Below are 13,524 nucleotides of genomic sequence, written 5' to 3' on the forward strand. Positions count from 1 at the left end.
TCACCCTAAGCCTTACATCCCCCACGATAATTGTTCCCAGATCATTTGCATCTCAACAGGGAAATGATGCAAACCCTGTCCCTTCCTATTCCTCTTTTGCTTCTCAGCCCTACCTCCCCGCCCCCAATCCATGCCGTGCAGTTCTGGAAAGTTAGCTCCACCTTGCACCACTTGCCGGCATTTTTCTCAGAGATGTGTCCCTGGAGCAGCATTTGGGGACTGAGCCTGAACTCCATTGATATTATGACTCTTGAAGGTGCCTAACTCAGAAAGACTTGGCAGTTTCTACCTAAATCCAGGACCAGCTACTTCATCACTATCATTTCCACACAAATTGAAAGGAAAAGTGTGGGCTCTCTGCATATCATTCCTATAAAGGCTCAGAACTAAATCTTAGATTCTGCAGGGTATATGGATCCTATGAAGCTCCAAGGCAAAGACTTGAATGCTCCAGTTCTGTGGACTGCAACAGGAGCTATCCAGATCGTTTGCCTTCACTGGAAGAAAGAAGCATTGTCACCTTAGACATCTCCGACTCTCTGGCCTGCATTTGTCTTCCTAATACCATACCTCATTCTACTGTGTATTTACAGCAGATGTAGTCCACCCAAAGAAACCTGGAAAAAGTCAACATACTCTTGTGTTAGTCTGGAGGCTCAAGGTAAAGTAAGTGAATCTGACTCCAGAGTAAAATCTTCCCCTCTCTCCAATGCAAAGACTCCAAGGGCTATGTATAAAGCAGGGCTCTAATCACCTTATATTACATTTGGATGTATTTCTCCTAGTTCCTGTACATCGTTTCTGCACATAGAGAATTCAGTGATGAAAACTGAAGACCTAGCCTCCATACACTAATTAACAATCAGTGCAGATTGATTGTAGGGGATGGGGAGATGATTTTGCACTGAGATTCATTAACCTCTATTTTAATGAGAAAAATAATAGAGAAACTGTCTTCCTACAGTGACTTTCTCTCTGGATAGACTGTTTGCCAGGAAGGGTTAGGACGGTTCTGCCGTGGCTTTTTGGCTTCCACACCCCAAGCCATCTGGTCTCCGTCACATCTGGAGGAAGGATCTCTTTGTTCAGCATTGTTCATACCATCACACTGATCCCAATAGTCAAAATTGAGTATACAGATTGGCTAATAAACCTAGACAAGCCCATGTTCTAAGGGAGAGAGGTGGAAAACAGTGGGACGGGTGGGACCTGGTGCTGCGAAACTGCTTGTGTCCGCTGCTGACTCAGTCTTCTACCAGCTGTTTAATCCAACAGATACATCTTCCTTATGCGGGAGGCGTCAGGGACCCAGAATATCCACATCCTGTGGTTCTCTGTACCCCTAACACCTCACTTTTGAGCTCCTTTCCAATTCAGAGAACAAAAGCCGCTGGCTTTGGGCCAGTTCACAACAGATGTGAGTCGCAACCGCCAACTACCTAGGGCAAGGCATGAGAATCAGCTTCTTAGAAATTCCCATACTCGTGATCCCAACAATCATCTAGCACCTGCTCAAAAAGAGACTGGGAGACTTTCTCCTGAGCATCTTTAGGGATTTAATGCTTCCTGTTGGGAATTAAGAAGATTGAGATTACTAAGATTTAAGAAGGCTAAGAGTTAAGGGAATCATTGGAAAGTAGGCATTACAAATTTACACGGACTTAAGGAAAACCTACAAATCTATCCAAAACTTTGACATAATGCCTTCCTATACCATTGACCTTGCCGATCTCTCTCTCTCTGACCCCCATGTGGTGATCACTCTCTGTATAGGTATTCAGAGCCATTAGCAGCAGGACCTTTCTTCTGTCCACATGCAAGACAATGGGAATGAGAGTCTGCTGGTCAGAATATCATTACTAGTCTGTGCCAAGCCTTGCAAGATCTTTTCCTTGTACTGCAACTATCTGTAAAAGATTGTACCCTGGATTTCCCTAAGTCTGTATATTTCTTTTACTATTTTTTTTTACACCAAGAAAGTGGTCCCTACTGTGCGCTGCCTACTTAGTAAAGTTAAGAAAAATGAGAAGGACAGGGACAAAGTGCAAGGAAAAAACAAAAGACATATACTGTTGTTGACTCAAGAGTATTTATCACTTCAATTGATATTAACCTGATCTTTCCCCAAAAATGTAAAGGTCAGTATTAAGATATGTGTTTTTTTAGGGTTGCTGAAAGAAAGTATGAGAATTCGAGAAGTGCAGAAGCCTTGAATCCTACAAAATCCATCACCTCCCAAAAAAGTGCTTAGCTGTGGCCAGAATAATCCAAAGTCTTGGTGATAGCTAAGGGAGACTGCCCTTGGCAGCCCTCTGCAAACTGCAGTGTAGGTCATCCATGGCTCCCCCAATCTCATCCTTCTGTGCCTTTTCCTGGGGCCCTCCTCCCCATCATATCCCTCATATGCTTTCGTTCTATTCCCATCAAAACCTGCTATCAAGAAATGACCTGACACCAATTCGTACTAATTTAGTGAGTGACAAAAAATAGATGGAGCTTTGGTTCTTCTCAGGTTGGAGTGGGAGGGAGGAAGCATTGTATGTTAATGGGGATAATAGTTGTAAGCTAAAGACTAAGGCAACCATGGTGAAATTTTCAAACCTCAGAATCCTGCCCAAAATGAAAGATGGAAGTTTGCTCTCCATTGGGAGCCTTGGATCATTGGAGTGTGGATCATTCAAGGAGAGTCTGGAGTCTCCCAGAGCAGTCATGTCCCTTCCCATATTCCAAGAAGAGAACCAGCTGGAGCACACAGTGAACATCAACCTGCCCATGCAGAAAAGCATGCAGCAGAGCACAGAATTGGGGTGAAGAGGAAAAGTACATATATATGTCAATAGGGCGAATAGCTTTGTAAGAGTTGACAACAATTCAGCGGGGAAACAAACATCCTGGTCAGAGAGTAGGTTCAGGTGGATGCCTACACTGGGAAGGTTGTTTACAATCTGGTTGGGTTAGAACTCAATGACCTGAGCTCTTTTTCCTCCCTAGAATTCCCGACAGAAGTTTATGTTGAAAGAAGATCAGGACCACCATCAAAAAGCAACACAGCTATTATGTTGCAATATTCCTTCCCAGTTTTCTCCTTCAATATATAGATTATTACTCTGTAAAAGTAATCATACTCCATATACACATTTGTATCTTTTTTAACATTATGTAATCAATTTTTTATGGTATTAGATCCTTTTCCTAATTAGCATTTTTAGTTAACCACATTAATATTGTGTCTAGGAACATACTACGGTTTAATTAATCACTTCTCTTATGATTGAGAATTTAGAGGACTACTACATTTTTCCTACTATTAAAATGGTGTAATGACCATATCTGTATATAACTTTCTCATTATTTTAAATTAACATATATGTATATGAGGTAAAATACATATAAAAAGTGTGTTTATATGTAAATCTGAAGTAGTCTTCCTTTTCCTCATTTAGAAGATTCAAAATCAAGGTTTTTAGTCAACTTGGATACATAAACCCTTAGGGTTGTAGCTGAAATTGTCAAATTCTACTTCAAAATGTTTAATGCTTTAATTTAGTTACATGTACATATTTAAAATCACATATTATATGAAATAGTATATTCATTTTGAAATACTGTTTTTTTCCATCCTCATAACTCAAAAATTTTATTCAAATTCTTCACAAGCATCTCAAATCAATATATTTGTCCTCAGTAGAGCTGCTTCTTTTAATCTTCAAACATTTTTCCAGAGTATATCAACTCCACTTGTATCTAAGTTGTTTGAATTATAGCACATTATGAATCCAAATATGAAACTATCACTGAAACATTTTTGAACCACGATACCTATCCACAAAACATTAGAACTGTTTAGCCATTTATCCTGTAAGTGAATATTCATGATCTCCACAACAAAACACTTACTTTAAAGGACTCTGAAATAATAGACATTTAACCAATATTGAACACTTGTCATTTTGAAGGCACAATCTCAAGAATAATTACTAAATCCTTGTTAAATTACTTATTCATCTTTTTTGCTAATCTCAACCATTGATTTCTGTAAGTAACCATGAACTAGCATTGATTGAGATGGTTCCAGGTTAATGTGTCTTCTCTGAACTGTACTCAACCATACAAAATAAAATTGTGTAAAAGCATCATAATACTGCCTTTTATAATTGTTGTAAGGAATCAAATATAAGGGACTCTCTCTTCTCTGAGGATAATAAACCTCACTTTATATTCAAACATACATTGCTGTTTCCCACAGTGAATTCCTCAAAGTAGAAATATTTCCTCAAATAGTATGCATATTTTCACCCTCTTGATATTAAATAATTTGCTTCCAATAAAAAATAACAATTTAGGGGCACCTGGGTGGCTCAGTCGTTGGGTGTCTACCTTCAGCTCAGGTCATGATCCCAGGGTCCTAGGATCGAGCCCCGCATCGGGCTCCCTGCTGGGCGGGAAGCCTGCTTCTCCCTCTCCCACTCCCCCGGCTTGTGTTCCCTCTCTCGCTGTGTCTCTCTCTGTCAAATAAATAAAAAATAAAAAAAAAAAGAAAGGCTTTAAAAAAAAAAAACAATTTATATCATTACCAACATCTTGCCAGCATTGGGAACATCACCTTTTCTAACAAAATTGTTTAAATATCTGTCAGAAAAAAAAATGGTTTGTTAATGCTTTATTTGCATTTTCTATTACTAGAAGGTTAAAACATTTTTGTAAGTTCGTTAGCCAGTGACTAACTTTCTTTATTTATCCTTTGCCCCTTTTTTTCCAGGTTCTTAGTATTTTACTTGTTGATTTTTGTGACTGTAATAATTTTGTGCCTCTGAGTTTTACAGCAATTAACCACAATAACAGCACCGGTGAAAGGAAATTTCTATTCTGGGTGGCGAAGTGCCAAGAAAAGGGAGAAAGGAAGAAGAGAGTTTTTGTATTGCTGCGTTTCACCGTGACAGACTACCACAGAAGTTGAAGTGCATTAAGCCTTTATTCAAAAACACCCAGTTGTAATCCCCTATGTATGTCTCAGCATCAGGAGGAGTCCTCTGAGTGTTTCCGGGAGAAACTAATATATGAGCTTTATTGTTTCCTTGCCCCCTGACTCTCTTCTTTAGGGATTTACTCCATATCACCTACTGCAACCGTTCCAGAATGTGGACGAGAATCACCAAAGTTATAACCCCAACCACACATTTTAATAACATTTATTAAATATTCTTGTGGCAGCGTCAAAGAGAATATCGTGGAAGGAGTAAAGGAACGGAAGTAACAATGGCCATGAGCCTGGCTACTGGGTCGCACACTTGTAAATGATGAACGCAGGTGCACCCATGTCTGTCTAATTTACAGAATTCCTCCTTTCAAACAACTCAGTGCCTAGTACAAAACAAAACAAGTGCTTGGGAAGTGATTGTTGTGAATTGAATTTCATCTCGTTGGAATATGACATGCTTCTAGAGTCCTTTTTTTTTTTAAATAACCAGAAGGGGATCCACAAGATGAAACTCTGACACCAAATCCCCAAATCCTAACAGTTCCGTGTCTTGTTTAAATGAGAAAACTGTGAAATGAGGGAGTAGAGATGGCAAGAAGGTCACTATCAGGCCGTCCTGGACAAATGGCCCAGTGATGTGATGGAGAATACAGACTCTTTATGAATAAAACCTGAATTATCAGAAAGTCACGAGTAAGTAAACAGATGGTGGCAGGGGAAATTTTGCCGGTAGAGTTAGCTGGGAAATGCTCTTGGAGATGAATCCTGAGCTGGTCTTTGAAGATAGTGAAAGATCTAGTACAACCGGGAATATTATTTCAGAGTCAAGGAATCTCCTTCTGTGACGGAATGCCACCAAACAGTTTCCTCATCACCGAGCAAAGGCACAATTTATCCCTACACACTTAAACTGTGTGTTTTTGAAAGACATTTCCTGGGAACTAAGCAATATTTCTGTTCACTTCAGAGGATCGGTCAATGTTAATACCACAGATCTGAGAGCTTACGAGTCCGGGACTCTGTTTCACTCTTCTCTTGACCCTGCATATGTTTGATCCAAGAGCACAGGGATTAATCTCTTCATCCTGGGATTATAATCACCAGTGAGCACACCAAGTCCGATTGCTCTTTTTATGTCTAGAAGAGCAAAAGCAATGCATAGGGGACTAAAATTATACCCAGCCTTCCTCTCAGTTGTGCAAAATAACAAGGCTTATGGCTTAAAGGATAGAATACATCAACTCAATCAAAATAAAATCATAAGGGCTCATTTTCAGGGAATATAAACAATTCACCAAGATAACACTCACATGAAATTTTCGCTTTTACTTATTTTCTAAAAGAGCAAACTCTTCTAGATATTAATTTTTCAGCATATAGTGATGAGTTTTAACACTTCTTTCTGGTATAGCAGACTGGACACATTCATAGCCACAGAAAGAAATAGGACAAGCCTCCTGCTTCATGCAAGAAATCACGCAGAAAAAAATATTTCAAACCGAAAAAAAAGTTCTAAAACACTTTAAAGTCTCAGATTCCTCCTGGTTGCAATGGGAATATGTAACTTTACAAAAGATAGATCTTTATGCCACCGTCTTATCCCAGGAATCGATCTTAGCCTGACTCAGTCATTATCTTGACATGAGGCAGTACGCAAGACACAGCCTCGCCACAAAAGTAGTCCTGCCCCAAATCGGTAAATACACAAAACCTAATCCAACCTTTAGTTCTAAAAGGAGACGAGGGAGCTAGAAGAACAAGTAAAAGGATTCCACAGAGAAACAAGACAAATCCTGAAGGTGAGATATTCAGTGTTATGAGAAGAGGGAAAAAAGGCACAGTGGAGGAAAAGCAGTGGAAGGAGGACTGTCCCATATTAAAGAAACTTAAAAGATTTAGTACCAAATGAAATGCATAATCTTTAACTGGAATCCTGTTTTAAAAACCATCTGTAAAAGACATTTGGGGAAAAATTGGGAAAATTTGATCATGGACCGCTCCCTCTGCCCCCCCCAAAAGCTATAAATAAATAAATAAATACATACATACATACATATATATATAAAATCTTTTTAAAAATGAATTGTCGTGATGTTTATAATTTATTTTTAAATACGTGATCAAAATAAATAGCAAATGTGGCAAATATTAACCATTGTTCAATCTCGGTGATTGAGTCTATAGATATTGATTCTATTAATCTCTTTTTTGGAATATTTCAACTTTATAACAAAATATTTTTTAAAGGTTTTCTTTTTAAGTGACCAAGAAGTCTGTGGCAAGTTTAAATAGGGAAAAGGTGAAATGCAGTATGTTTCTTGATAATTAGCATACCTTCTTAAGGAATACTGCTCTGCTCAAAGAATTCCCTAAAGCTGGAAGCATTTTAAAAAAGTGTGTTCTGGGGCGTCTGGGTGGCTCAGTCGTTAAGGGTCTGCCTTCAGCTCAGGTCATGATCCCAGGGTTCTGGGATCGAGCCCCACATCCGGCTCCCTGCTTGGCGGGAAGCCTGCTTCTCCCTCTCCCTCCCTGTGTTCCCTCTCTCGCTGTGTCTCTCTCTGTCCAATAAATAAAATCTTTAAAAAAAATGGTGTGTTCATACAACATTTTTAAGACAACAAAGAACTCAGTTGCTGACTACATAGGTAAAATAAATAAGAAAAACACTTAATGATGAAGTTGCCCATTTTGGATTATTCTTATTCAAGACATAGGCACAAGTGAGGTATCAAAAATCACTGCCTTGGGGTTCTTCAGTAGGTTGGGCATCTGACTCTTGATTTCAGCTCAGGTCACGATCTCGGGGTCATGAGATCGAGCCCCGAGTTGGGCTCTGCTCTCAGCGGAGAGTCTGTTTGAGATTCTCTCTCCATCTCCCTCTGCCCCTCCCCACTGCGCTCTCTCTCTCTCTCTCAAATAAATAAGTAAATCTCTTAAAAAAAATCACTGCCTTTCCAGATCAGCGATAATGATAATAGCTCAAGATCCTCTTCCTCTTGGGGGAGGGGCATTCCCCAACTTCTACAGATGTACCAATGAACTCCAATCAATTGATTGTCAAGCTCACTTCTCTTTCAGTTGGGTGAGCATCCTAGAGGAGATAAGAAAGTTTTGACAAAAGTCAGGGTATGCCAGGGGTCCCTAAAAGAGGGGAACTTGCCTAGATTTATCCATACCTGGGGCCTTAGATGACTCCCTGTTCAAAAGCCTTGCCTCTTTACATTTCTGTCCAGTTGCAAAGTATATTATTTGACCCATTAACGTTGCAAGCCATGTTGCTCTATTCCTCCTCTTTATGGTTTTGCCAAATGCTCAAGTTACCATCCCAACTACCTGCTGGTTAAATAAGTAAAAATTATTGTTAATGGAAAGTCTGAAGTATGGCCACAGAAATGTTGAATGGGTACTGAAAGTAATGTCTACACTTTCACTGATCCCTCCCACTGTCACCAAAGCACAATCATCCTGGATCTAGCATCTGATCCCCAGAGTACTGTCACGAAGAAGAAACCAGTAACAGATGACAAACAGATCCATGGTCCTTGACTCTAGAGAATCCAACCACAGTATCTGAGTCACATTTCTCATTTTTATAGAACTAGAGGCTGCTACTCACAACGGCTTCTGACCATTGTGATGGTCAGATTCATTGATTAGTCGAAGCATCTGCTACAATTGATCTGCCAGTCACTAGCAAACAAGTCGAGAGTGCTGGAGACATAGAGAAAGCTCGGGCCTTCCAGCTGCCACTGCAACTTTGGCAGCACAAATATGGATGTAAAACAGTAAGTAGCTTCCAAAGTATAGGCCATGGACCTCTAGGGTCCCCAAGACCTTTTCAAGGAGTCCATGACATCAGAACTATTTTCACAGTAATACCAAAACATTACTTGCCTTTTTCAGTGTTGCTCTTTGCCCTGATGGTGCAAAAGCAATGATAGGTGAAACTACTGGCCGCTTAGCATGGATCCAGGCAGGGGCATCAATTCTGTGCTAGTCGTCATTGTGTTCTTTATCACCATATATTTGCAGCGGTGGGGGGAGCCAGTGTTACTTTAAAGTATTATTGACTGTGTTAGTTTGCCGGGGCTGCCATAATAAACTAACACATACAATATGATCTAAACAACAGAAATCTATTTTCTCATAATTCTGAGGCTGAAAAGTCCAAGATCAAGGTGCCCGCAGAGCTGGTTCCTCCAGAGGCCTCTTCCCTTCACTTGTAGGTGAATACCTTCTCACAGTGCCCTCACAGGGTCTTTCCTCTGTGTATGCATAGCTTTGTTGTCTCTTCTCTTTGTGTGTCTCCGAATTTCCTCTTCTTATAAGGACGCCAGTGAGACTGGATTAGGGTCCACCCTAAGGACCCAACCGAATCCAATCCAAATAGCCTCATTTTAACTTAATCATAGCTTTAAAAAACCCTATCTCTAAATACAGTCACATTCTGAGGTTCTGGGAGAGAGGACTTCAGTGTATGAATTTGGGGGGGTGCACACAATTTAGTCTATAACATTGACAAAGCAGTAAAAACTATTAATTTTATTAAATCTCACCTCTTGCATCGAAAGAGGGAGTACACATAAAATACCCGCTGTATTCTAAATTATGATAGTTATCTCAAGGGAAAACTTTTGTGCAGTTGGTTGAATTGCAAGCTGAACTAGCCACTTTTTTCATGAAACATCACTTTGCTTGAAAAAATGACTGATAAACTATGGTTATTCAGACTTGAGTATTTGGCAGATATCTTCTTGAAAATGAATCAACAGAGCCTGTCACATCAAGAAAAACAACTGAAAGTTGTTGCTAATGATAAAAATCTAAGGTTTCAAGCAAAAGGTGGAGTTAAGGAAAACTTGTATCTGCCACCATGAGCTGAATGGCCCCCCAATGTTTAAATACTTTTCTGATTTAAAGATACTGATGGTGATATTAACAACTGTGATAGTTTGATACTGTATAATGAAATGTGTCCACATGTGGAAGTTGCCTAAATCAGTGAACCAATTATTTCCCAAATGACCAATGGATAATGTTATAAAACCATGCCTAGTGAAAGTTTCATCCAAAATGCAAGCTAGACCAATGGATTTTTGTTTTAAAGATTTTATTTATTTATTTATTTATTTATTTATTTATTTATTTATTTGACAGAGAGAGAGATAGCGAGAGAGGGAACACAAGCAGGGGGAGTGGGAGAGGGAGAAGCAGGCTTCCCGCAGAGCAGGGAGCCCGATGCAGGGCTCGATCCCAGGACCCTGGGATCATGACCCGAGCCGAAGGCAGACGCTTAATGACTGAGCCACCCAGGCACCCCGAGACCAATGGACTTTAATCTAACAGAATATGAAAAGTTAATTAATATTGTTTCAGATTCCACACGGCAACTAACATCTCTTTTCAAACTACATTATCTGTGGAAGGCCAGAGTTCTTTCATATTTTTTAACCAAACCAGCATATTGCAGTAGATAGAATGCCTAAGTACACCTGAGAATCCAGCTGCCTTCTAATAAGCCAGCTTTACCCTGACAGATATCCAAATATGATCAAACACACCCAGTATCTCCCTTCCTTCGGTCTACACGCACCCATATTTTCTAGCTGTTCCTTCCTGTACTGGATATGAAGTATCTTCAACAAGTTGGTATTCTCCTTTGAATATTCTGCAGTTTGTCTCTAACCCTCAGAATACATGTCAAGGAGCTGGAGGTGGAAATAAATAAAGCTAGTTCAAAGTCCTCAATCCCAAATATTTCCAACCTGGAGGATGCCCCTGACCAACACCTACTTCATTTTTGCCTTGGTATCCCATGAGTTTTCTCAAAGTGCTTGGGAGTCTCTGAGCACGGGGCCTGGTCTTAGCTGGGATTGGACAATATCATGGAAGTCCAGTTTTCACAGTTTCTCTTCCTCTGTCACACACATCACCAACCTCCCCCACCCCCACCCCCCACCCTCCACCCTATCCCCCCAGAGAATGAGGTTGCCCAGCACTGAGAACAAGGCCCAGCCTCCTTCCAGGAAGAGCTGAACTTTAGGATATACCCGCTCTGTCTCTGCTCCTCCCCTTTCCCACAGAAGAGCATCTCATATGACACTGTAACACCACAGAAAAAAAGAAAATGGCAGGTTGTCCAGGCCAGTCTCTGGCCACTTCAGGGACGGAGGTCAGCTAGACTGAGATACTTTCAAATGATAAATGCCAGAAACACTTTCAAATGATAAATGCCAAAATAAAAACGAAAAAAGACTGGGTATTTGCCTAGTGTGCCAAAAAATACCGCTGGAGTAGGAACTGGGGTACTTGATTTCTTGTATGCTTCTTTGAAACTGGGTGTCTTGGCAAAGTTGTGAAAGCTCTCTAGATCTTTCTAGACTCTTTCATCTGAACACCAAGGAACTGAATATTATGATCGCTAAGGTCTCTCCCAGCCATGACACTCCAGGCTTCCTCTCCAGAGACACGAGTGATCCTTGATGACTCACATTAATGGAAAAGAACGTGATTTGAATGCAGACCAGGTGAAACTCATTTCTATGTGACTTTAGAATATATTTCATGGTGTGCAGCAAATCACAACAAATTTATCTTCCTGATGCTGCTGAGTTCGGGCTAATGTTAAAAATCAATTTGCTGGGCGCCTGGGTGGCTCAGTTGGTTAAGCGACTGCCTTCGGCTCAGGTCATGATCCTGGAGTCCCGGGATCGAGTCCCACATCGGGCTCCCTGCTTGGCGGGGAGTCTGCTTCTCCCTCTGACCCTCTTCCCTCTCGTGCTCTCTATCTCTCATTCTCTCTCAAATAAATAAATAAAATCTTTAAAAAAAAAAATCAATTTGCTTACAACGAATGTTGCTATGGCCCACTACACAAGTGTAGGTGGTATTCCATAAGGCAGCCTGGTGCCAGCCTGAGAGCTAGGGACTCAGAGCTGGGCACGTCTGTGTCCTGGCCATGGCTGTGTCACTTCCTCACTTATCCTCTCTGAACATGAGATATTTCATCCTTCGGATGGATTCAAAAGACACTTTCTGAGCACTCACTGAGGCAGGCGCTGTGCCGGCACAGACTGTAGAGATGAACCAGACAAATCCCTTCTCTCTAGGGATTCATTAGGTAGGGTCTCTACCTAATGAAAACGAGAGAAAAATAAGTTTCGTGACCTCTCTTTTGCACACTTCTGTTGCAAGGCGGGAAAGAATGGGTTTCTAACCCAGTCCAGTCTCCCACCATCGTTTGGGGCTTCCCAGGGAATTCACTAGCAAAGCTGAGACCAGAGAATGAATAGGATCTAAGGAAGTGGGTTAAGAGCCAAACTGGGAAATCAAAGAAGGGAAGGGCTTTTCAGGCAAAAGCAATCACATGGCAAAGGCAAAGAGGCATGAATGAACATGGAGCTTTCAGGAAGCAAGTACTTCAGTGCAGCTGAGTTCAAGGGAGCAAGTGAAAAGTACAAGATGTAGGCCTGGTTGGTAGACAAAAGCCTGTGTTCCATATCATTTTACCTTGAAGATAACTGGGGAACTACCAATAATTTCAAGCACGTAATTTCATATTCGAGGCTCCCCCCAAGGCTTAGCATCTGTATTAAGTAGCTATTTCCGCTGTGATTATGATCTGTAACAATCCCGAATTGCTGGTGGCTTCCAACAACAAACATACATTGCTTTTGCTCAGTGTTCTGCAGTCCAGCGGGACTTGGCTTCAAGATGTGGCCCGGATTCAAGTCTTCTCTGCATGTCTTCATTCTAGGACCCAGGCTGGGGCACACTCCTCTCATCGCAGAAGAAAGAGGTTTAAAAGTATTGGTGAAAATCTATGACGGGACGTCTCTTGGAGCTCCAGCTTGGACTCGCACACTCTCACTTCCACCCATGTTCGATCAGTCCAAGCACAACCAAGCCCCAGAGTCAATAGAGTGGGGTGTATACTCTGCTTGTAAGTAGGCCTTGCAAAGTCATGGGCAAAGTACCTGGGCACACACTTCCGTTGCTGGGAGGGAGTGAAGAGTTAGGAAGCCACAACAGGCACGTTCTCATCAGGATTCATCACCCCAGATCTCTCTGCCACGGCCAGGGGATTGTAAAATTCACTGCCCCGGTACCATAAGTTTGCCTGGTTTAAGCTTTCGCATTACTCCAGAGTTCAGCTGCTTTTTCATCCCCAACTTTTTGTTTCCTATAACTAGTTCTATTCAAACCAGTTTCTAATGGCTGCTTGGGAAAGCTTTATACCAGCACTAGAAAGGGGTCAGTGAGTCTCACGCAGGTTAACCAGCACCTTAATTCGTGATCCAGCACAGTAACCACCCACCTCCTGCCATTTCAAACCTTAGCACCTAAAACCAGTTCTACTCAAGAGTTCAGGTTGCAGGGTGCCTGGGTGGCTCAGTTGGTTAAGCGACTGCCTTCGGCTCAGGTCATGATCCTGGAGTCCTGGGATCGAGTCCCACATCGGGCTCCCTGCTCAGCAGGGAGTCTGCTTCTCCCTCTGACCCTCTTCCCTCTCGTGCTCTCTATCTCTCATTCTCTCTCACTCAAAT

At 41.3% G+C, this 13,524-nt stretch overlaps 1 gene segment (V, D, J or C); it reads left to right on the forward strand.

The window, feature by feature from the left end:
- The window catches only part of LOC112822597 (T cell receptor alpha chain constant-like), a 387,302-nt gene that overhangs the window by 270,030 nt on the left and 103,748 nt on the right, over window positions 1–13,524 (forward strand).

The sequence above is a fragment of the Callorhinus ursinus genome, unplaced genomic scaffold (assembly GCF_003265705.2).
Source record: "Callorhinus ursinus isolate GAN/ISIS: 27379988/994484 unplaced genomic scaffold, GSC_fseal_2.0 scaffold8, whole genome shotgun sequence".
Taxonomy (NCBI): Eukaryota; Metazoa; Chordata; class Mammalia; order Carnivora; family Otariidae; genus Callorhinus; species Callorhinus ursinus.